This window comes from Zalophus californianus, chromosome 1 (assembly GCF_009762305.2).
Source record: "Zalophus californianus isolate mZalCal1 chromosome 1, mZalCal1.pri.v2, whole genome shotgun sequence".
NCBI lineage: Eukaryota > Metazoa > Chordata > Mammalia > Carnivora > Otariidae > Zalophus > Zalophus californianus.
The window spans coordinates 163,625,097-163,649,920 of record NC_045595.1 but is presented as its reverse complement, the minus strand read 5'-3'; positions in this window follow the sequence as shown (position 1 = coordinate 163,649,920).

Here is a 24,824-nt window from a genome sequence, read left to right as displayed (position 1 = left end):
TTCCCTTAAAAAGAAGCCCATCAATTATGTGTAAGCTCTTTCTACACAATGACTAAATCAATAAAGGAATTTTGAACTAACAAGATAGAAATTCTTTGAACCCCCAAAGGTGTTCCTCATGCCAAATCCTGTGGCCAATTCTTAACCTTTTGTCTTACCAAAGTCTTTGTGATATTGAGTCTGAAAGAGATTGTTTCACATGGCTTTTAATATGTCTCATTTTCCTCTTATCACTCTGTCTGCTCCTTCTGAGACTCCCTTACTTGTTTGTATTTCTCTGATACCATGCCTCAAGGTTTGGATTTCAGTTCTCTTTGTTTCTCTATCTGTATTCTCTCTTTGGGTAATTTTGATCTATCTCATGGCTTGAAATATTTAAAGTAGAATTCTGAAATCTAGTCCAAATCTATCCAAAAATTTCCCTTGAACCCCAAATTTATATATCTTGCTCATTGATCATATAAAAAGAACATCTCAAACATAAATGACCAAACTAGAATCATGTCTTTACATATATCCCTGGTTCTTGCCAAAATTATTCTTCCCCAAGTATTCTCCATCATCATGAATGTTTCCATTAGTCACTCAGCTGCTTAGGCTTATGAATCATCCTCAATTTATTTCTGTTGTGAATATGCCACATCTAGTTAATCTGTCTGTCCCACTACCTTGTTTTATTTCCTTATATTTTGATTGAATCTAGCAAACACTATAAATTCTTCCACTGATACTACCATAATTCAACTCTTCGTCATCTATTTTCTTGAGTACAATCTCGTTATTGGGCTCCCTGCTTCCACATCTACTGCCATAGTTCAGTCTCCATATATATTCTGGGTAAACTTTTTTTTTTTTTTTTTTGGAATGAGCATTTACAAAAATGAACAGTATCTCACACTATTTGTATCCCTTCAACAGATTCCACATTGAAAGCCGAAAAATTCAAATTCTTTTGTGTAAATAACAAAGCTTTATATGATCTGCCTGCTGCATTACTCTCACATAATCTTCTACCGTTTTTCTTGTTTCACTATGTTCTAGCTACTTTGACATTAATTTTGTGTCAACAAACAAGCTTTTTCTTGCCTTAAAGTCCTGCTGTTGCCTTTGCCTAGAATATTCTACTTGCAGATTTTCACAGGGTTGATCTCTTTTCATTACTCAGGTCTTTTTTCAAATGTAAACTGCTCAACATGCAGTTCAATGACCAGATATTGCTAGGGAAGAAGCCAAAGGGAAAATTCTGAGGTACTGGACATGGTCCATATATTGATCTACACGGTGAACGTGCAAAAATATGAACAAAAAGTGATGGAGAAATGCCTGTAAGATTACGTGATTTTTACACACGTTTTTGTGTATATTTATACTTCATTAAAAGGTAAAAAAAAGAAATTAAATTATTCAGAAGTCTTTCATGATCACTTATTTGAACGGTCTACCTAACCCCACCCACTTGAGTCTCTCTATCTCATTACTTTTCCTTTATAGAAATTAACACTTCCAGAAATAACCTAATCTATTTAAATGTTTTTGTGTTTATTTTATGCCTTCACCAGATAGAATATAAGATGTTCAGGATATGCCTTTTGCTTGTCTTTTTCACTGTTATATTTCTAGGACCTTGAACAGTACCTGGGACATAGAAAGAGCAAAGTAAGTGTTTGTTTGAATGAACTAAAGCAGGGGCTTACCATATTTCGTTCATTTTGTCACTTTACAATATTCAAATAACATATGGAAAGACACAGCCACCTTGATTAAGCTCCTAAGAATGTGGTCACGATCCATTAATTCTCTCCGTTCCCTGAACAAAGAAAAAATGTTACACGATACATGCTGGGAGAGCTGCATAATATCACTTTCTTAGAAATTTCTTCTCCTCTCTCTCAGTATCACTGATTGAAATTCTATTCATTTTCTTCTGATAATTTTCCTTTTGAAGTCTCTCACAAGCCCCTACTGTCTCAGATAGATATTATCTCTCTCTCTTTTCAGTCACTCTCATGAACATTCTTCCTCCATCCTGTCTGTATTAATTAAAGATATCTGGGTCTTGAATATTTCTGACTTAAGAAGCTTCTTGAGAGAGAAAAGAGCCCATGTTTATCTCTTATGTCTCTAGTTCCTCATAGTGCTGTCTACAGATTATTTTTAGTAAATATTTTAATAAAATTTCCTCTAAAATATCTCAGGCAGATTGCTGAAAGGTAAGACCATTCACGATTAGGAGACAGCAAATATATCATTTTGAAGAAGACATAATTAGGCAAAGAAGTCTTCGGTGCAAAGTCCTCCTGACTTATTTCCTTGTTTATTGTCTCAACTCTTCCAGTCAATTCCCTGTATCAAAACTTACCAAAGCCATAAGACTGATCACGATCCTACTGCTTAAAATACTTCAGTGGATAAACTCTGCCTTAGAACCAAAAAGAAGTTTCTTAAAATGTCGTACAAGTGTTGGCTTCTGCAGCCTACATACCATCCACCACCACCTCACTATTCACATGTAGCCCCAGAATATGTCATGTTCACTTTATGCTTGTAGAATGTTGCATTATGCATAGGGGTACTGTTACTTCCCTCTATCCATTTGGAGTATTCATTTTATCCTTCAAGATTTAATTCAAGTGTTACTTCCTCAGGAAAACTCTCCCTGATTTTCTTAATTCAGTCAGGTGCTCTTATGTTGTATGGAAACAGTCTTGGGCAAAATCCCATCATAGGCCTGCCTACTGTAATTGTTTGATTTTTTATCTGATTAAACCACAGGATTACGATCCTACCTCTGAAAAGGCCTCTGGTTTGTTTGCCCCCATATCCCTGATACCCAGCAGAGTGCTTGGAAATTAATTTGGTATTAAAAACCAGAGAGGGAGACAAACCATAAGAGACTCTTAATCTCAGGAAACAAACTGAGGGCTGCTGAGTGGAGGGGGGGGGAGGGATGAGGTGGCTCCGTGATGGACACTGGGGAGGGTATGTGCTATGGTGAGCGCTGTGAATTGTGTAAGACTGATGAATCACAGACCTGTACCTCTGAAACAAATAATACATTATATGTTAATAAAAAAAGACACCTTTCTAGCAAATAAGTGGGCGAATGAACAAATGAATGAATGGATGGTTGGGTAGATATACTGATGAGCAAATGACATGCAGTCTTAGTTTGGGAGGATAGGTGGGATTCCTTTCTCTTTAAGAAAAAAAATGAGTGTATTATTCTTGGGAATTACTACTACTATTTCTTATACTGATTTTGACAAATAAGAAGTAATATATATAGATGATGAAAATATACTGTGAGGGAGAGTCAACCTAACATGAATGACCTGGGAACTAAATAATTAGTTTAAGGGCTCTGGGAGATGAATGTTTAATGCACTCAATTGCTTAGTCATTCTTTTTTCATTGTCATTTATCACTGTCATTCCTATATCTGGTAGATATTATAGATGCAAAGAAAAAGAGGAGATATTGTGGCATACTCAATGTCAAAAGCATATTTTGAGCTCACGTTACTGTCTCAGCAAAGACATTGTCAAATATTGCATATTCTACGTCAGGGCTGCTTTCCTTGGGCAGGTTGCCAGTTTGACATAAAATAAAGTGGAAATGTGTAGTGCTGAAAGATATTTGGGGCATGGCCCCTGAAAGCCCTAACTCCTATGTGCTGGGCTTGCATGACATTACACTAAGGCATTCCAGAGAATGGAAATATCATAGCTGGCCTGTAGCCTAGATGATGACTTATTCATAATAATATTTCAAGGAGAACTTATTTTGCCACAGATGCAAAGAAACCATGGACAACCATTTTCTAAGTGACCTCTTTTCTTGGAGCTTTGATACCTAGCAGATTTTAGGCAAGAATTCTATTTATGAAACAGCTTGAGTATATATTGTAGGATATCAGAAACCAAAGGTTATGGTACAAAATATAATTAAGTGCTAAATTAATATTGCCAAAAGTGTATAAACTCAAATAATAATCTGAGTGAGCATTTGGGGTAAGACTAGCAGGAAAATAATGGCAAGTATATAAATGTGGTAGAAAATGTAGAGAAGAGAAAAAGATATTTCTAGAAAGAGCTATTTGAGAATAATTTAGTCACAGGACATAGGATCACACAACTTTGGCAGCCATCAAGAACTGATCTTCAGCAATCATAATAGCATGATTCCACTGATTATCTGTCCCCAAAGACTTGAAGATGGGGTGCCCTTTAATGGTACAGCACAGACTGTGTTATGTCATCAATGTCTCTATTCTATGAGGAAAACATTTTGAGTTTAGGATCCAAAAAGAAGAGAGTCTCACTGACAAAAAGACTTGAATTATTCCTTTGCTATTCCCTTTCCCATTTCACAAGAAACACTGGGTTTACAAATTCAGGTCAGAGTGAAAAATTTTCATGGTAATTCCCCAGATTAATCAGAAAACTAAAAAAAAAAAAAAAAAAAAAAAAAAAAATCCAGACTCAAACAGCAAATATCTCAGCATGTGACAAGAACAGTATAAAACATACAGAACTAAATCTATATGGGGCTAAAGCCCTTAGATACACCAAGAGTTACCACCAGCTCCTTGGTGGAAAAGATCTGGGGAAACAGTTTTTGTATCTCCACAGTGAGGTGATTATAATCTTTCTTACAAGCGTAGATTTAGACATCACTATCAACAAAATCTTTGCCAGCTTCACTAAATCCTGCCTTAAAAAATAACCAAACTGGGGCGCCTGGGTGGCTCAGTTGGTTAAGCAACTGCCTTTGGCTCAGGTCATGATCCTGGAGTCCTGGGATCGAGTCCCACATCGGGCTTCCTGCTCAGCAGGAAGTCAGCTTCTCCCTCTGACCCTCTTCCCTCTTGTGCTTTCTATCTCTCATTCTCCCTCTCTCTCAAATAAATAAATAAAATCTTTAAAAAAAATAACTAAACTGTCTTGATATTATATATGTTGTATATAGTCATTCTGAAAGGGCCATACATATCTGATAATAGGAATTAAAGTTCCGTTGTCCAGTGTGGGCAAAATAGGTGACAGTGTTGTGGTAAAGAAGTAAAGAGTTAAAATATAGAATAGGCACAGTGCCTGGTTTGTATTAAGAGCCATTCCTGCCCCAATGATTATTCTACAGTTTTGTCTTGAGTTTTTGTTGTATCTTGATGTGATTTATATAATACAGGAATAGCGTTAGGCACAAAGTGCCTTTGTGACTGAATTTATAAAAATATATTTATATGTTGCCTTATTTGATAGAGTTATTTCACATACACTAGCTCAAGAAATAATGATCACTCGAGGGAACAGCTGTCAGTCTGTTACTCAGGAAAACACAATATTTCTTGAGTAGCTACTATGTGTATCGTGAGGCCTACCACAAGAAGAAAGAGATAAGCTATCTAGTTCTATCTCTTAAGTTTTTATAGTAAAGAGGATGAATTATTAACTCATTTTACAGAAAAAAGAAAAACTGAACCTCAGGGAGATGGTAGTGCTCAATCTCAAATAAAAATAATAATAACAAAAAAAATCAACTATGAAATTCCACTGGAAAGTAAAAGGATAAGGGTTTTACTTCAAAAAGAGAAGAAATATGTGTCTCAGTGAGCAAGGAAAGAAAGATGGAAGAGAGTAAAAGAGAGTGTGAGGAAGGCAATAATGACCTTTGAGGAGAAATGCATTGAGAAGGGCTAGAAATTGAAATCGCAACATTACCCTCATACTTGGATCCAATTCTAGTTCCTCTTCTCCTGCCTTCTTCCCTTTTTCTTATTAGAAAAATAATTAAAGCATATCGTTTTCTAATCTTATCCCTGTCATTTTCTGAACTACTACGAGGTTCAATGAAACTGAACATTGCATGAAGGTGGAAAATAGATCAATTCATAAGAGGGAAGCAATTGCCCCAGGATCCTTCTCTTGAAAATCTCTTTTATCATTGGGATGGATTTTCTCTATGTCCCCAAAACCATTCTATGAAGGAAAGCTCCCAATAACATTTAAGAAAAGACAATATTATCCCAATACTAACTATGGGTTCATTACTGTACTTTTAGTCCATAATGTTTGCAACATCAATTATCTCTTTTGTGAGAAAAAGAGTGAATTTATGACCCATGACAGCAAAGACAATCATTTTCTTTTCAGCGCCATCTGCACAGATTTATTTCCCTGACTGGATTCTTTAATTGCGCTTCTTAATCAGATCTGTTCAGACCCCTGAATTCTCTCAAGTCCCTGCTCATTCTCAACCCCACCCTACCTTCCCCAACAGACAATCAATAATGACTACAGTGTGTGCCTTTTCTTTGTAAAAACATTAATGCCAAAATCTCCATGCAAGAACTTCTGACTATTGTGCTCTGTAGGCGGCCTTTCCTGTTTCTTTTACTCTCCCAAAACATCCTCTAAGCAACTTAGGCTAATTTAACTATAGCCTCATATATAAAACTTCAAAATATGTTTTGCATAAAAGAATCTTCAAAATTGTCCAAAGGAAATTTAGAACTTAATCTTTTCAAACAAACATTATGCTCTTAGTGTTAAATTATGAATCATTTAATAATTAGGGAATTTATAACACTAATGTGATTAACAGTTAAAAACCCATTCTTGTAGGTTATTTTATTTCTAAATTAATTAGATAAAGAAATGAGCTCTAAGGTAGTACATTGGGATATAGGAGGAAAACAGCAAAACTTCCGTTTCTACCTACTCTTTTATTTAAAAAAAATAAATGCAGGGGCACCTGGGTAGCTCAGTCGGTTGGGCTTCTACCTTCGGCTCAGGTCATGATCCCCGCAACGGGCTGCGTGCTCAGCGGGGAGCTTTCTTCTCCCTCTCCCTCTGCCTGCCTGTCTGCCTACTTGTAATCTCTCTCTCTCTCTCTCTCTCTCTCTCTGTCAAATAAATAAATAAAATCTTTAAAAATAAATAAATAAAATAAAAAAAGAAAGAAATGCAATTTTAAACTCATTCTCACATACACTTGGCAGTCATCCCTTGGCTTATTTTATTTCTCACAAGTAATATATGCATCATACCATGGCAAGCATGGGAATGACATTTATGTGGTTAATTTTATAAAAACAAGATCTTTAAGTAGTACAATTGTTATAAAACTGTAAAGTTATCAAGTGTGATCATGAAAATATTTTGTAGTACATAAATCTTCATAAACTAACACATAGCAAAGACCATAGAAGAATTGTAGAGTTTAGAGAGGAGTTCATTTTTTTCCTTTACAAAAAGATGAGGTTTTTAAAGTATTTGACCTTTACAATAGCAAGTGGTTACTGGTAGGAATCTATTAAAAATGTACTTAATGTGTCCCTTTAAGTTAAAGGGACATATTACTGATGGAAAAATGTTTAACCAAAAATTTCAAAATTATTGAAAAGTATTTCACTGTTAATTGTATTATTTAGTGAAAACAAAGAGGTCTTTTGTTACTTTATTTAAATACAATTTAAAGATATTTCTGAAATAGCACTTACTTCTTTATATCTTTCCTTTTTAAAAATGTTTTATCTATGTTCCTAATCAACATGAAAATAACTTTCAAATGTATAGATAAATAGCATGAGAGCAATTATTTTTGATTGACAAGGTTGTATAATCACAAAAAAATATAGAAAAAAATATGAATGGAAGAAGTCTAAGGTGATGAAGAAACTATAAAACTTATGAACTCTGAATCTCCTTTTTTTCATATATTCACCCTGGGACTTAATTCTATGAGTTTCAGGGAGAGAATCCAGTGATTCATCAGTTGCATACAACACCCAGTGCTCATTACTTCAAGTGCCCTCCTTAATGCTTATCACCCAATTACCCCATCCTCCTTACCCACCTCCCCTCCAGCAACCCTCAGTTTGTTTCCTGCAGTTAAGAGTCTCTTATGGTTTGCCTCCCTCTCTGTTTTTATCTTATTTTATTTTTCCTTCCCTTCTCTTATGTTCATCTGTTTTGTTTCTTAAACCCCATGTGTGAGTGAAATCATATGGTACAATGCTTTTTAAGAGCAGGTTGGTGTAAAACTCAATTGTCTTGACATCTAAACCTCAGTTTCCGTTCAGAATGCCACGCACAAGCCTGTATAATGTGGCTTTTCTTCCTTTCCAACCCAATCACATAATATCCTAGGCATATGGAACTGCTTACAGTACCTACTATACTCCATGAACTCTCTTTCTACATCTTTGTATCTGCCATGTTGTTTTTTTCTTTTCAATTTCAATGCCCTTCCCCAAAATCCTTGTTGTTTTTTCCAAATTCATCATTCAAAGATTCATCTCAGGCATTATCCCTTTTAGAACATAAAAGGATCTATGTGACAAAAACAACAAAAAGAAGCTCTAGCAATATGATCTAAACGCTTATTTTATAAAGAAAGGCCCAAATAAGTGGTGTGCCCAAAGTGAGCCAGTAACCTAGAACCATAACCCAGGAATTTTTCGACTGCTCCCCACTAGTTTCCAACTCTGATAAAACTGGTGATCAATAAAAATTAACTATTTTACATCTAGTTACTTATTACAAATGCCTTAGTATTATTTGTCCCTAAAATTAATTATAGAAAACAGACTAGATTGTTTTCCAATTAAAGTACTAGACATATTTTAATTTTATTGCTTATTAGATATTTTTTACAACATCTTTAAAAGGGTGATTTATATCTATATTATTATTTATGCAGAAGCAAATCAAAGATATTGAGGGAATATATTTAATAATCCAGGGCAAACCTGAATAAGTACAAGGGATGTTTTATAGGTTAATTAGGGCCTAATTCACCCATCATAAGACAAATATAAGGTTGTTTTCTTATCTATGGAGCAGATCAGAAGCATTTTTTACTGAATAGGGTTTTGCAATGGGGGATTTCAAAATGCAATGTTTCTTAGAGAATATTTTCCAAAATAAGAAAACTTCCAAAAATAAGAAAAAATAAGAGTTCCAGGTAGATAAGTGTTTTTCCCAATTATACCTTCACCTGTTCCTTCTTTAACTCTTAGTCAGCTGGAATTTGGTCTTCAAAAGGTTATAGCTAGTACTTTGATTAAAATATGACCTTTGTTTAAGTTTTAATTTGGTGCTTCATTTTGTTAGGCAAATATAGTTAAATACATTAAAATTCTCAGTTTTAAATTAATAATAGATAGCAGGCATAAGATTTTAGCCATATAATAGGCTATTCTTCTGTGACTTTATATACCTGAACTCAACTGAATCTTATATAACTGAATTCAATTCTTTTTGCTCAATGTCTCAAATTTAATCTTTTCTTAATTTTTTAGGTAGTAAGTTCAGTTTTTTGGTTAGACACTTATGTAACTATTCAATCGATTGTGGATCTTCCTATATAGTCTACTCTCTCTCTCTCTCTCTCTCTCTTTTTTTTTTTTTTCCTTTTCATTAGAGTGATTCAGGTTTGATGAGCAGGGGTTAGGGTAGCTTATGTATTGACCTGGCATAATGGCAAAATTCTTTTCTACGACTGTTTTCCATCAGCATGAGCCTTTACCAAGAGTAACTCATTCTGCTCGGTCTCCATCATTGCATGCTGGCTTTTACTACTAATGTCCATGATCCTCCCATGACCTCTGGTATCCATACCTATGCTTCATTGTACATCCACATATCTTTGGTTCTGCTCACTTGTTCTCAGGCAATACCATACTTTATAACTGGACTTAGGGAATTTTCACAGAAACTCCACATAACGACGAGATGCGAAGGTCCTCCAAATCTGATCCTAGGCCCGATCCTTTTGGTTCTACCCCATCCATTGTTGGAATAACCACTCTACGAGAGTCTGATCTCTCTATACTACTCTGCCGGGAAAGGAGATGCAAGTCCCATCTTTATCAGACCCCACTAAATGTATTCTCATAACCACCTTTTGCAATCTGCCCTAGAGAAGGTGTTAGGTCCTTTTTATGGGACCAAAGAAACATGTAAAACTCTAACCATATCTCTTTCCCCATCTGCTAGGTTCTACTGTTTTCTCCATTTACTGTAGCAGGAAAATGAGTTCTTATATAATTCACACATTTTCTTTCTGATGTAATTTAAGTGTAATCTTTCTATTCTGAAATAGTTAGTCTTTTAACATTATGAAGCCCCAAATCCCTTTGTCTATAAAAATTCTAATATTTGCAATGGAGACTCTAAACTATCCCAAGTCAGCTCATGTTTAAAAAAGATTTTCAGAAATTCAGTTGACTTCTTTGTTTTAGTCTGTCACCTCTTCCAAGAAGTAATGAATGCCACTGATTGGGAAAATGGCCTCAGGGCCATAAGAACATTTTAGTCTCTGTAAGGAAAAAAAAAAAGAAGAAGAAGAAGAAGAAGAAGAAGAAAAACCACCTCAGTTAATCTCTAAAATATTAGTAAATTAAGTGAAATTTTAGAATCATTTGCAAATTTAGTATTCTTTCGGCAAGTAAAATACATATTTTCTAGGTGGAGATAGAGTCTGCCCAAGTATCTCAATTATTATCAGAAATAATAAAATACTTTATTGACAGAAATAATGATACTGACCTCTATTGCCAAACAGTCTTTAGATCTTGTGTTCACACCAAATAAGACAGAACATTTATAATGCTACTTTTGTGAGACCCAGCTAAACCATTGATAAGCCAGCTGAATTAGTGGGTAAGGTTCTTAACATTTCAGGGACATATTCTGATCTACAATTTATCCAAATCTAGGTAATAATATGCTTGACAATATATGCAAGTATTCTATTCTTAAAACTTAAATTCTGTTCTGTTCTTAAAATAGAATAACAAATTTTATTACAGCCAAATGCTATAACGTGAAACTTTCAAAAGTGTACTTATTCTGAGTGCTATAAATACAACTGAATTCTAGTGCAGTAAATGAATCCAGTAACTTCCCCAATACAATGATTGGATTTAAAATAAAACACAGTACTTTAACAATATAAATTTCATCTTACGCTTCTGTATTACATCCACATTTTAAGATTTAAACGTGAGATCAGCATGACCAATGCTCTGGGTATGTGCCTTTTAATAAACAGAGGTACAATGTCATTGAACAAACCTTTCATTTGTAGTTCACCCTCAATTTATCATTCATTACACACATCCTTTTACAAAAGAAAAAACTGAAAATTGATCCGATATGACTGTATTTTCCCATGGATTGACAATTTTACTGTAGATATCAAGTTTCCCTCACCAGGCTTTGATATATATCTTAATATTGTGTGGCCATCAGTTATGTTGTCTGTCTTGGTGATAAGCAATCTGAATTGGAAATGAGCCAGCTTTCTTATCATTATTAAGAGATTCCTTAATTAGCCTGCAGCTGTGGTCAATACTGGCATTCACATTTTTTAAAGAAACTTTTAAAATTGTATTCCCACAGTTTCACTTTAAATACTCAACGGAATCAAGATGAGTTCTATAACCTATCTACCTTCCTCAAGTAAAATGTGAAAACAATCATGGGCTATCATCTTACTGTTTAAATTTGGTTCCTTCATCTCTCAATAATGATTGTCTTCCTTACTAAGTAGTTCTATTACAGTTACCACTCGTTCTAAAGCTGTGCTTTTGTTCTTGTGAATTGTTTTATCTTCATTATAAGAGAGAAGCACAGCCATTTATAAGAGGCTTCATTATATTATTTTCAGAATGTTGGAAGTGTAAGTGGCATCTTTTGTTCTTTTCCATCTGTGACACATACGCCATCACTTGTTCATGCCTGGAATGCATTTTCTAGAGTCTGACTTTATTAGAGTATATGCTAAGCTTTAAAATAATATCCTAAATAAATAACTACATAAAACTGCCAGTCGTGATTTTAATGAGCTTAATTCTTTGAGAATTTATTTCTTTCCACTAAACCAAAGAAAAATCAAATTAAAATATTGTGTCTCTACAGTGCATAAGGCACTGCACTAATTACTAGAGGAGACACAGAGATGAATACCACTCAGTTTTTGCCCTCAGAAGAGCTCACATCCATTCTAATGGGAAACACTAACCCAGTACAAATCAGTCAGAAGCCTGACTTTTTCAAGTCAAATAAGATAAGTGACTTAACAGGTCTGCTTAAGGAAATTCAGTAGAACTGAGGAGAATCAGGAAAGGCTTTGTAAAAAAGGTGTCCTCTGAGATGGACTAAGAATGTAGGTGTATCAGAGAATGCTCGCTGCTCTAAGCCAACGTTCTTGTCTTTCTGGGCACACATCTGGACTATAATTCCAGCCTCCCTTACAATTTGGTTATATGACTTAGTTCTAGCTAATTGAATGGGAACAGCATCAATATCATTTCCTCACCTTGCCTATTAGAACATTGATTCCTTAATGTTCTTTCCTCTTCTGCTTAATTGGAATGAAGATTCCCCTCAGCGTGACTTGGAAGCCATCTGTGGAGGAGGCTCCAACCTCTTAAATGACTGTGTGAAAGAACCCAACCTAGTTAGCAGCTTGCTTACTGAATACTCTCATATAAGCAAGCAAGCAATTTGTGCTTGAACTATGATACATTTTGGGCTTTCTTTGTGACAGCAGCTAGCTTATCAGAGTTACTACGGATTAATAAGATTCTAGCAAGTGGTGTTAGATCTGGAGGTAGATAGCAATAATCTGGTAGAGGAAAGAGTATGCCTGAAGGAATGAAACTAAACAAATTGTGACTTTTATTTATGGTGGCCCAGCAGTCTAATTGGAGTATAGGCCCAAATGTAGTATAGGTCCAAAATAGGAAAATTAAAAGATTCAAAAAAAGAGGGATTGGGCCAATTGAGAATACTCAGATATACCAAATGCATATTTTTCCCCATTCAAATTCCCATTATCTGCTGTGGTCATAAATGTATGTTTCCATTTTACCTTTGTCTCTGGAGTACTTGTAATCAATTGCAGATGTCTCACTTATGGCCTTGACTAATTTTGACAATTTTCCTTTTGTGTTGCTGTATCCTCTCCCTCCTTTTCCATTTTGACTTATAATGCTGAGTCCAACCAATATGATCTAGAGAAATACTTATACACAATGACTTCATGAATATCTAGAAGGCTCTCAGGGTAGAACAAGAAAGTGATAAAAGGAACAGAGCCAAATTAGTTCCTATTTTAATTATCTTCCTTGATTTTGTTTTGTCATTCTCACTCAGACAGGAGAGTTAAGCTGGATCTATAAGCTGCCCTTCCCCCACCCCAGGGTCTAGTGGAATTTTATTTTCCCAAAAGTATTCTTGGAGGAACATAGAAGTTTCAATAGTATTTGCATGAAATGCTTATAACTGACGCCAATTGGAAACTGTTACTTTTAGTTTCTCTTTAGCACATTATAAGTATAAATGGTAAAAACACTAATTTAAAACTAATACGCCAGGATTTTTAGATAAATACTTTAATATATCAATTCATTTAACTTTTATTACAACCTTATGGAGTGGATACTATTATTTCCCCCTGGTTTACTGATAAAGAAGTGGAGGCATTGAAGGAAAGTCAACTTGTTCTAAGGTTCAGAACTGATAAACAGGAGTCAGGATCTAAATTCAGGCCAATCTAACCTAGAGAACCCCAACTCAGCTCAAAAATACTACCCTAGTAGAAACCAGAGACACGCCACGGCAATCGAGCTTCTCCTATTGCACACATGGGAAGACTGCGTTCCCTAGTCCCCAGTTTTGGTTCGGTTGGGGTCAACTGGCGCTTCTGGGAAGAAATCAGGAAAGTAACAAAATGTCACGCAGATTCTCTTTACTTCATGCCCTCCTGATGGGCTGAACAAAGAGGGAGGACCCTGTGCAGGACTCAGAGGAAGCAATAAAAAGCAGTGGCAACCCGGTGTAAGGAACCATGATTCCTCAACTACGGGGAAGCCCATCTGCCAAGCACCTGATTAGCCTGCAAGGAGAGCAAGAAATAACAATTTTCTTGTGTTAAGCACGGATAATTCCAGGGTATTTGCTACAATAGCTAGCATAAATGGCTTGAAAAATATGCATTGTTTATATTAAATGAGAACAATTTAAAATTTGAGTTCTTTAACCTTCAGCCTGTTATGTCTACCTTTCTGACCTTGTCCCCTCTTGGGTCATTTTTTCAGTTATCTCCTTGTTCATATTTTTCATTGGTATTTTTTTTTCTCCTGAATATATCCCCTGGGAACAAAAATCTTTAGGTTCTACAGCATGTGTGCTTCAATCTGTTTGTTCATTAGCCACTGTTCTGTTTGAATTATGTAGACCTTTCATGCCCTGATGAGTTAGAATCCAGTTCCAAAATCCGATTCTATAAATTGTAGTACACATGATTACAGTTTGGTCTTAAGACCCTTGTAATAATTTCTAGAAATTTGTAAACTCCATAATTATCAAAAGAATTTGGGTCTTAACATATGTTTCTACCTTTTCTTCTACTTATCTCTCTTTCAGTTGCTTTTAATGATACATTATGTGAAAATAGTAGTGAAATACTGAAACAAGAACTGCTTGTCAGAAAAATGTAAGACATAAAACAGACCTCACATGCACTCTTTCATGAGCATACATACATTCAAGGGATTTTTCTGTTAAGATATTCATTTAGAGGAGTGATTAAAAAAAAACAGAAAAATAAAACAAAAAAGGAACCTACAAGAACTCTAGGCCACATGTCCCTAATTTCTATTTGCCTTAACTTTCCCCATAAGAATATGATAACTCAAGCAAAGCTGAATTAGAATCCTCTTAGTGTATACACACTTTACAAATATTAAGATTTCAAAATGCAGTACTGCTGGCATTCTAATTTTAATTACCCTAGGTACAAGACAATTTAACCTTTCAGAGATAATCCCGCCTACTTTGAATAATAGCAAATCTGGAGTTACCAAACACCGAACCTAAAAATCTGAGATGTAGCTGCAATACAAATAAAACTACTATAATAAAGGCATGTACAGAGGATTGTGATAGCTGAAAGGAAAGCACATTAGAGAATAATCTAGTAGGTTGATAGCAGTTTCGCAGGCAGTAAAAGAAGAAAATCTGTCCAGGTCTGAGGCATAAAAATGAATGGTTGTTAAGAAAATAGACAAAGGACTGTGGTCAAAGTTAGGTCCCAAGTGAAGTATCAGAAAATGAGGTTACGAATTCATAGAGGTAAATTGTAGGACCTTGTAGTAGAAGCTATCAGTCCTTGGACAGACAGCATACTCATTCTCCAACTATTGTTAACATTGGCCACCAACAACTCATGGTTGCATCCTTCTCAGGAAAACCACCCCTGGTCTACAAGAGTCATTCTGCCCACAGATGCTTGGGAGGTTACACTTCCCTCTTGGAGGGTGACCCATCACCAATGGGTGCTATGGAGTAGAAAAGAAAGCCTGGCCTCCTTGTCTTGTAGGGACAGTTCTGTGGTGATACAGCTGATCTAGTGGACTGCAGTATTCAGGGTTTGGTCACAGGACTGATCATTATAAGTGATACTGAATAAGTGGTTTTATGTATACAGTAGACTTATGCAATTATGAGTAATGGGTGAAGAAGTCTATGGAAAACTGTTACCACTGCATCTGATGGTAAATCCGAAGTGGCCAAAAGTCAGCGGATGGACAGTAAGAAAGAAAAAGTAGACGTAAAGTAGGAGAGAACAAGAACACACTAAAACTCACGAAGGCAGACTAGAACCAATAAGCACAAATGGAAATCCTTATCTGTCTCCCACTGCCTCCAACCTCCATGATATAGCTGACCTGTAAATGAAGCTGGAGACCTACATCATGGAGCTGCACCTTCATTTCCAGGACTCAGAGAAACTGAAGGAAACCAAATGGGACCTGGAATGGCTCTGGACCCAGCTGCTGTCTCTGGTCAAGCACGAGAGCCAGCAGATTGGCAACCATGGGAGCAATCTGCAACAGCACCTGGTGCCCTTCGCTAGCCTCCAGAGTAGAAGGGTTGTTGCTTCACTTCTGAAAATTCTTGCAAATTCCATGCATATTTCTCTTGTGGCCAACCTTAAAGCCAAAACCATAGAGGGAAGGGGATTCTAGGAAATGTAATTTTAGCCTAACTACATTGATATGGTACAGAACCATCACAAGTTCCATACTATCAACTGAACATTCATTTTTACCTAGACTTTATGTAGACTTCAGCTGAGCACACAGTTATACCTTGATTGTCCTGCCCATTCTGTTTCCCAATCACAGGCTTCGCCTAAAAGCATTGCATCAGCAAACCACTTGCGCAAGGATTCTATTTTGGTCTCTGCCTCTAGGTAACACAAACTAAAGCAGTCCCCATCATGCTAATGGAGACAGGGAGCTGTTGATGGCTATTTTTTTAATTGGAGGTAAGCCAACTAGAAAGGTGACACGAGGTAATTACTGAATCAAGATGCCAAAGGCTTTAAGGTGCGCTAAAAGAAAAAAGAAATACTGCTAATTTAAATTATAAAGCAATGCTTCCTGATCACTTAAAATTATTCTTTTACATTTGTTGAAAAAACTACTTTTAGAATTAAACATTGATTTCTATCAGTTATCATTTTTCTACATACATTAAAAAAGAATTTAATGAAAATAAAATGGCTAAGGTATTTTCTCAAAACTTCTTCATATGAAGTACCCAAAATTGAGTCATTTCTTAACTTGGAATGGTCAATATCTATGATTTGGCATACTAAATCTTTGTCCATGCCCTCAAGAATGTTGGTAATACATTTCTTAAAGAACTAATAAAAGCTCAAAGCCATTAGTGCTCAAAAGCTAGATGTGCAGTCGTGTAAAGCTAGACTACTTATCCACCTTCTCTTTAAGAATGTTGTTCTACCGTTGTTCTTGGGTTATTATTTTTTTCTTTTTTATTAAGATTTTATTTATTTATTTGACAGAGAGATAGAGAGAGAGCATAAGTAGACAGAGAGGCAGGCCGAGGGAGAGGGAGAAGCAGGCTCTCCACTGAGCCCGGAACCCAATGCAGGGCTCAATCCCAGGACCCTGGGATCATGACCTGAGCTGAAGGCAGTCATTAACTGACTGAGCCACCCAGGCACCCCGGGTTATTATTTTTTCTAAGTCACTGACATCTGTGCAAGTTATGATACTGAGACACTTGAGATTTGGGCAAAAAAGACACTAATAACCTCATCATGACTGCCACCTGGCTGGCAGTGATTGGAAGAAGCATTCTGATTGCAAACAAGTTAAAATAAGAGAAGTTGAGTGATTAGAATCAATAAACTATGGTACCTGAGGAGGAATTGAAAATGGACAGGTAATAATTAGGAAATGGATTCCATGGCATTTGGGTTAATTTAGACAAAAGATGACAAGGACTGGTACGAGAAGATTAACTATAAATAAGAGGAGGGATTTGAGTTGCATTTAAGATGCAAAACTAGCATGGATATTTAAGGTAAAAAATCCTAAATGAAGATATTCTTGATTCATATATATTAAAGATTCTGGAGATTATTATACCAAATAACACAGCTTTACAAATGGGAATGTATATAAAGACTGAAGCTCATAATCACAAGGTTAAAGAACTTTTTGTGATTTTACAGTTCTTAATGAATTTGTAGATTTATATAGATTTAGTTGAATCTGTTGTCAATATTAGGGTGTTAGAGTAACTCCCACACAAATGATTTCCATTTATTAACTAAGCAATGATGTTGGGCCTCAGCTTCTGAACAGACTCCTATCTACAAATAGCTTAGGGATTCCTGTTCTAAAACAATATACTTATGAAATATAATAATATTTTGAAATTCAGTGCAAATTTGTTCTTCTATTCAGTTATTATTATGGTTTAGATTTATTCTCTTCCACTTCATGATTAAATAGACAAATTTTACCTTGAAATGTCTCCGTTATTTTTTCTTTTTATGCATTTTAGTTATTTGAAGAAAACATCTTATTTGCATTAATAATACCTCCAGATATGTGTATGTGTCTAAATCAATTACCAAGCAATACTGCTTTGGTTATTTCAATATTTTTACAATAATTAAATTCAACCTTTAAAACTTCAAAGACTTTGATTGCCATAATATATACTTCAAAGCAGACTGTTTGACAAAAACATAATTTTATTGGCAATATCTATTCCTAACACAGTTTTTAAAGTTATTTATAATTTGTTTACTTTGCACCCTGTTTCACCATGCATTTTAATGTAAAACATGATTTTTTAATTTTTTTTTTTTTAGAGAGGGAGAGAAAGAGGGAGAGAGAGAATCTTAAGCAGGCTCTATGCCTAGTGTGGAGTCTGACTTGGAGCTTGTTGTCTCACAACCCTGAGATCATGACCTGAGCCAAAATCAAGAGTCAGGAGCTTAACCCACTTGCTACCCAGGCACCCCTGTAAAATATGATTCTTTGGAGAAACTGCATGATCAAAATTTGAAACACCAAATTTATTGCTGGTTAACATATTAAGATCGGGTGAAAAATGTAGGTCTCCCATCATCCCCTCACATCATTTATGATTACAACCTGTAGGTGAGCCAAGTAGATAACTCATAATCTTAAACAAAAAACTAAGCTGAATAAAGCCTCGTGTTTGGAAATTGTCAATTCTTGCAGATATCATTCACTTGGTTTCAAAAATAAGCTGTAAAGCATCTGTTAAGAATCAAATGATTTCCATCTGTCACCACATGCGTGTGTCATGCATATATTTATGTAAGTGTTTTTTAATTCTCACAATTTCAAATATACGTAAGAGAAAAGAAAGTGGTGTCATAAACCTATATACTCACCTTCCAGCTTCAGTATTATCAACATTTAGTCATTCATAGTTTAATATAACATTTTCTATTACAATTATTATTAACTACCACCACCACCACCATTTGAAGACCAGCGTTATACGCTAGTGTATCAGTGAAAGTTCTTAGTTGTAAGCAGTAGAAGAAAACTCGCTAATTTAAGTGGGAAAGAAGGTTACTTGATAAAAATAAAATATAGAAGGACCAAAAAATTCTTGGAGATAAAACATTCAGGAACACTGCCAAAAATCACAGTAGAGCTTCCTTAATCACCACTGAAAATTAAGTGTAGCTTCCATCTTTACCATAATCTTGCCAAATAAATTTGATATCGGCCTTTATTCTATAAGCCTCTGGCTTCAGTGATGTGATTAGCAACATCTAGCACACATGCCTCTGCATAAACTGGTAACTAGCTTCTGTGGTGGGAGGTATTCTAAGAATCACAATGTGGGACATTTCTTAACTGTAGAAAACTAATGCAGGTGCTGGAAGACAAAAGAGGAGCACTAAGCATTCCATTCAGGCACTGGGCTGCATATTTTACATGCATTCCTAGTCAAATTTGCCTATAAGTCTCTTATCCTCACTTTAGAGAGAAAGTGATTAAAGTTAAATAACTTTCCCAAGGTTATACAGTCACTAAATACTGAAATTTGGATGTCAATAAAGGTCTATCTGCTCCGAAGTCTGTGTTAAGGACTGCACTGATTTTAAATTTTTAAAGAAGCTATTTACAAAAGCCGTCTACTGCAATCAAATTCGGCATCTTGCAGTAAGACAGTGATGGTCAAGGAGAATGTTCAGGTAACTTGTCCAAAGTCCTATCACAAACAACCCCAGAGCAGACTACCTGAAAGGAGTTTGATAAATGATGGTCCCTACAATTATGCATGCAGCCTACTGATTGTGAAGAAACTGGTATCCCCAAATTCAGAGTCCATCTTAACTATTAAGTTTATTCTAGAATTTACTCAGGATACCAGAACTGTAAGACAGATAAACTGTCTAAAACAACCAACCAAAACGCCAGAGAACAAAATGGTAATGGCCCTTAGCCTGAGATTGACAGGAGGCAAGACATCCATCTCTTCCCAAGGAAGGACACTTGATTTGTTGCTGCATTTGCTTGAAATCAATCTCAGACAGTTCAGACTGAAAGGAACAACAACTCCATAAAGAATCAATACAATTTAATGAAGCTTATATAGTTGAAATTATGTCAGGGGTTTTCTACACTCCTGCATTCACATACCTATAGATGTATCTTGATAAGTACATCTGACAATGTAGAAGGCTAGAGGTGTACATAAAAATGGGGAAAGATTGGGATGCGTGGGTGGCTCAGTCCTTAAGTGTCTGCCTTCAGCTCAGGCTCAGGTCATGATCCCAGGGTCCTGGGATCGAGCCCCGCATCGGGCTCCCTGCTCCGCGGGAAGCCTGCTTCTCCCTCTCCCACTCCCCCTGCTTCTGTTCTCTCTCCTGCTGTGTATCTCTCTGTCAAATAAATAAATAAAATCTTTAAAAAAATGAGGAAAAATTATCTGAGAAGACTTGTTCGTCCTAAGAAATTTTCACTTCAAAAGTATATGTACATAACACCCAGTGCTCATCACAACACATGCCCTCCTTCATACCCATTGCCCTGCAACTAATGAATCATTGAACACTACATCAAAAACTAATGATGTACTATAAAATGGCTAACTGAACATAATAAAAAAAATTATATGTACAAAGATTTCTTTTCCCATGTTCTGGAAGGACCTACATTTGGATAAGGTAAAATAAAACTAAGAAAAAAATTAAGTATCGTACAAAATTATCAGTCATGTTGTTACATACCGTACTTATATTTTTTGCACTTATTGAGTTACTTACCATGGAGGGAACATTCCTAGAAATGGAATTTTCAAGTATAAAGAAATGCATTAAAGCTTTTGGTTCCATTATGCCCTCTAGAGTTATAGAAAATTACAATGTGACAGTTGTATATGAAAAGAGCTATTCTCCCACATATTATTTCATTAATATTTTCTAATAAAATAAATTTTAGATGAGTTTTAAATAAGTATTTCTTTGATTTCTTTTGAGGTAACATGTTTTATATATGTGTTATGTTATTCATTTGAATTGCCTGTTTATGTCTTTTCCCATTTTTCTGTTAGAGTGCTAGTGCATGTGTGTGTGTGTGTGTTGTTGTTTAAGAACATTCTGTGTATTAAGAAAAAAATATATTTTGTATATATTGCAACATTTTTCTATTTGTTTATTTGCCCATTACATGTTTATTTGTTTGTTTATATATTTTAATTTGGTGTAAAGATGTTTTAAACACATGGTCAGTTCTAACACCTTCTCATTAAAGATTTTGGCAGCAATCTTAAAATTTAGAAAAGTTTTCCCTGTCTCTTATGTAAATATCCATTCATTTATATTTTCTTCATAATTTTGTGAGTTCATTTCTCATTGAAAATTTTAATTTTTATAGAAAATTCATTTTTATTGCAGTTATCTATTTGTATGTGCATATACTGCATATAATTTACACTTTCTCAAAATTGGCCATTTGTCAATCCATTATCTAAATATAACATTTATTTTCTGTTTGACCAATCATACTTTTTATTCCCTTTCTCTCCTCTTGTTTATCTTTTGGATTTACTACATATCATTATTATCAAAATTTTCCATTTTTCCATTTTCTGTCTACTAAATTGTGAATTATGCATTTGGGGGAGGGTACCCTAAATATTACAGCAAACATTCTTAACTTCTTGCAGTCTAATTAGTTCTTACAGATAATTACTTCTTCGGTAATATTAGTATCTGTTTTTAAAAAAAACTATGAAGCTAGCTGGCTTTGAAGAATTTGCATAACTTTTGGGCATCCAGCCTGCTGCGTTTTAGGTTTTTAAAAAACAGTGTAATAATATCAGTAAACTATAGAGCAGATTACAAGATAGATTTTTTTCCTCCATGCAGAACACATGTAGCTATTAAAATCTGAAAGTCAAAAAAGCTATTCTATCCAAAAGTCATTAGATAGGCCATAAAGGTGGGAGCTCCTCTAGAAGATGGGTGTATCACCAGTGCCTTTGCTGGGGAGGGAATTAAAACTCCAGGGTAAGAAGGGCATTTATGCTGAAGGAGATATGAAATTAATATGAAGTACGGGAGCCTGATCGAGTAAATAAATATATTGTCAGAGAAGAGAGTTACAAATATGATAAAGGGAGTGGCTACAGCAATCTCTATGTGGTCGGCTTAGAATTGAAGTTTTCCGGTGTGAATTCATGGAATGAAAGGATGGAATGAAGGGAAGGAGGAAGAGAGGCATTGAAGGAGGGAGGGAAAGAGAATGAAAGAAAGAAAGAGAGAAAGAGAGAGAGAGAGAAAGGAAAAGAAAGAGCCTATATTGTATAATTTAGTACTCACCCCTGAGAAGATCTCAAAGTAGGGACCTATTATAAAATAAGATCATCTAACACCTACATCTTAGTTTCTGAATAACATTCTCTACTAATAGAGTTTCTTGGATAAATGGTTGATTAAAGGGCTGCCACAGGAAAGTACAAGATAACCCTGTAAGTAAGGAAGTACTCAGAGAATGACAGAAATATGTTGATCCAGTTACCTACTGCTGCATGACAAACCCCTCCAAACTCAATAGTTTGAAACAATGTATTATTATCTCTCACGGTGGTAGAAGCTCAGCTGGGAGGTTGCTGCTTAGGATCTTTTCAAGTGACAGCAAACAAATGGCAGCTGGCAGTGGAATCATCTGAAGGTCTAACTAGACTAGATGTCCAAGATGGTGCACTCAGATGACTGGTAATTGACGCTGGTTGTTGTTTAGGAGCTCAGCTTGGGCTGAATGCCTACACATGTCTTTTCCATGTAGCTTACCAAGTGGTTTCTGCATTTCAAGAGGAAGTAGTCTAAGAGCAAGCATTTCAAGAATGCAAGGCAAAGCTACAAGACTTGCTATGACTTAGCTTGGAAGTAATGTGGTGTCAATTGTGGTGCATTCTGTTAGTCACCAAACTCAAATTCAATGTGGAAGGGAACTATACAAATGTGTAAATACCGGGAGGCATGGTTCAGAGTCAGGCCATCTAGATATCACAGTCAGTCCTTCAATGACTTATATCCCTCCTATCAGCAAAATACACTGATCCACCCGAATGATCATCCCCCACCCCTTCCTCAAATCTCACTTGAGACAGTATCAGCCTCAGGTTTGGTATTCTGGTGCAAATAGTCCTTGGAGGTGGCTCCTCAGGTGCATTTCCTAAAGTGCGGGTCTCAAGCGTGACAAACACTAGTTTAAGTAAAATGATGCATTAAACTGGTTGACCTTATATTACAACACCAGAATCACATATTATAAGTTGAAAGATAAAGCACTACCAAATACCAGAATTTAATTAGAGATATTTAGGAAAAATAAAATGGTGTCATAGCAAAATAAAAACTAGAAATATAGAATTTAGAAGTAGATCAAAGGTTGGTAAACTTTTCTATAAAAGACCTAGAGATGTTTTAGGCTTTGCAGGCTACATACATTGTCACATATTCTTTTCTTTCCTTTCCTTGTTATAACCCCCCAAAATATGCAAATCATTCTGAGCCTGTGAGCTGCATAAAAAGAGGCCAAGAGCCAGATTTGACCTGTAGACCATTGTTTACCCATCTCTGTGTTAGATCAATAATTAGTAGATACAAGGCTTATGAAAGAAATATATAGCAACTTTGGTTATAGGAAGAGTGTTTTAAAAATAAATACGTAGTGCTTATGAGCAAATTTCTATCTTAAATATTTCTTAGTTGTATATGAGATCCATATCTCAAATATATAGAGGCTGAAAATATATCCAGTTATTATAAAATCCTTAAGTCAAATTACGATTTATAGCAATTATAAAATTAGATGTTATAGTTCCTCGGCAAAGTGCTCCTTCAGTTTTTTAGAGAATTGAAAAGGCAAATGTAAGGGTAATACATTCTAATATCAATCCCAACCATAACATTTTCTGTGATGTATTTCTCCAGTGTATATAATTTGCTTTCATACTACTCCCTGTTTAGTTACTAAATATTTCACTTGAACTGCCGAGGGCTGTTCATCTACCCAGCGGTCTGCTGAGGAAGCAGATGCAAATTGTGCTTGGTCATCATGCTCCTGGACTTTCTAATGGACAAACTCTGAAAGTTATTCATGCAAGGACTGGCATTTTCCTCTTTGTTATTGAACCTGGAGTTAACTGACCGCTTCCTGACTTTAAGAACTAAACCTTTGGAAGGAAAAGCTTTTCAAATTGTCTGTCACGATGGAAATCAGTTCTAAATACAATTACTCATAGGTTTCCACAGAGTTGGACTTCATGTCAGTGTAAAATTCTTTCCTCTGAGGGAAAGGGACAGATGAATGATGGTGAGCACAAAAGACCTTACTTGTTATTATCAAATCAAAAATCAATGTGTTTCTCTCGAAGCAGAGTAGCATTGTGGTTAAGAGCACAGGCTCTGGAAGCTGAAAACCTGCATTCAAAACTTGTCTCTGCAGCTTTGCTACATGGGAGAAATTGGGCAAATTACGTCTTCCATTTCCTTATCTGTAAAACAGGGAAAAGTATCTTACACAGGATTCTTGAGAGGATTCCATGAGTTAATATAGAAAAATCCTGTACAAGAGTGCCTGAACTTTCACAGTTTAAAGTGGGGAGAGAGAAATTGTAAGCTAAAATAGCAATGGAGGGTTCTCCAGATTGCAGTCATTCATAAATGGCTTTTATGATTTCTACTATTCCTATGTTACACCTTCTTGAATTTTCCTGTGAAGGATTATTACATATATTATTACATAGCTGATATTTTTCTGGATATGCTAGTAAAGCAAAGTTTAAATGTAAGCTTAATATCATATTTTAAGGGAAAACCAGTATTCTTGACATAGATACAAGGTAACAAACAAATTTTAAAAATAATGGCTATTATTTCCAACTGCTAGATAATGTTGACTGCCAAATGTACTGAGCTCTCTCCTTGCTTTC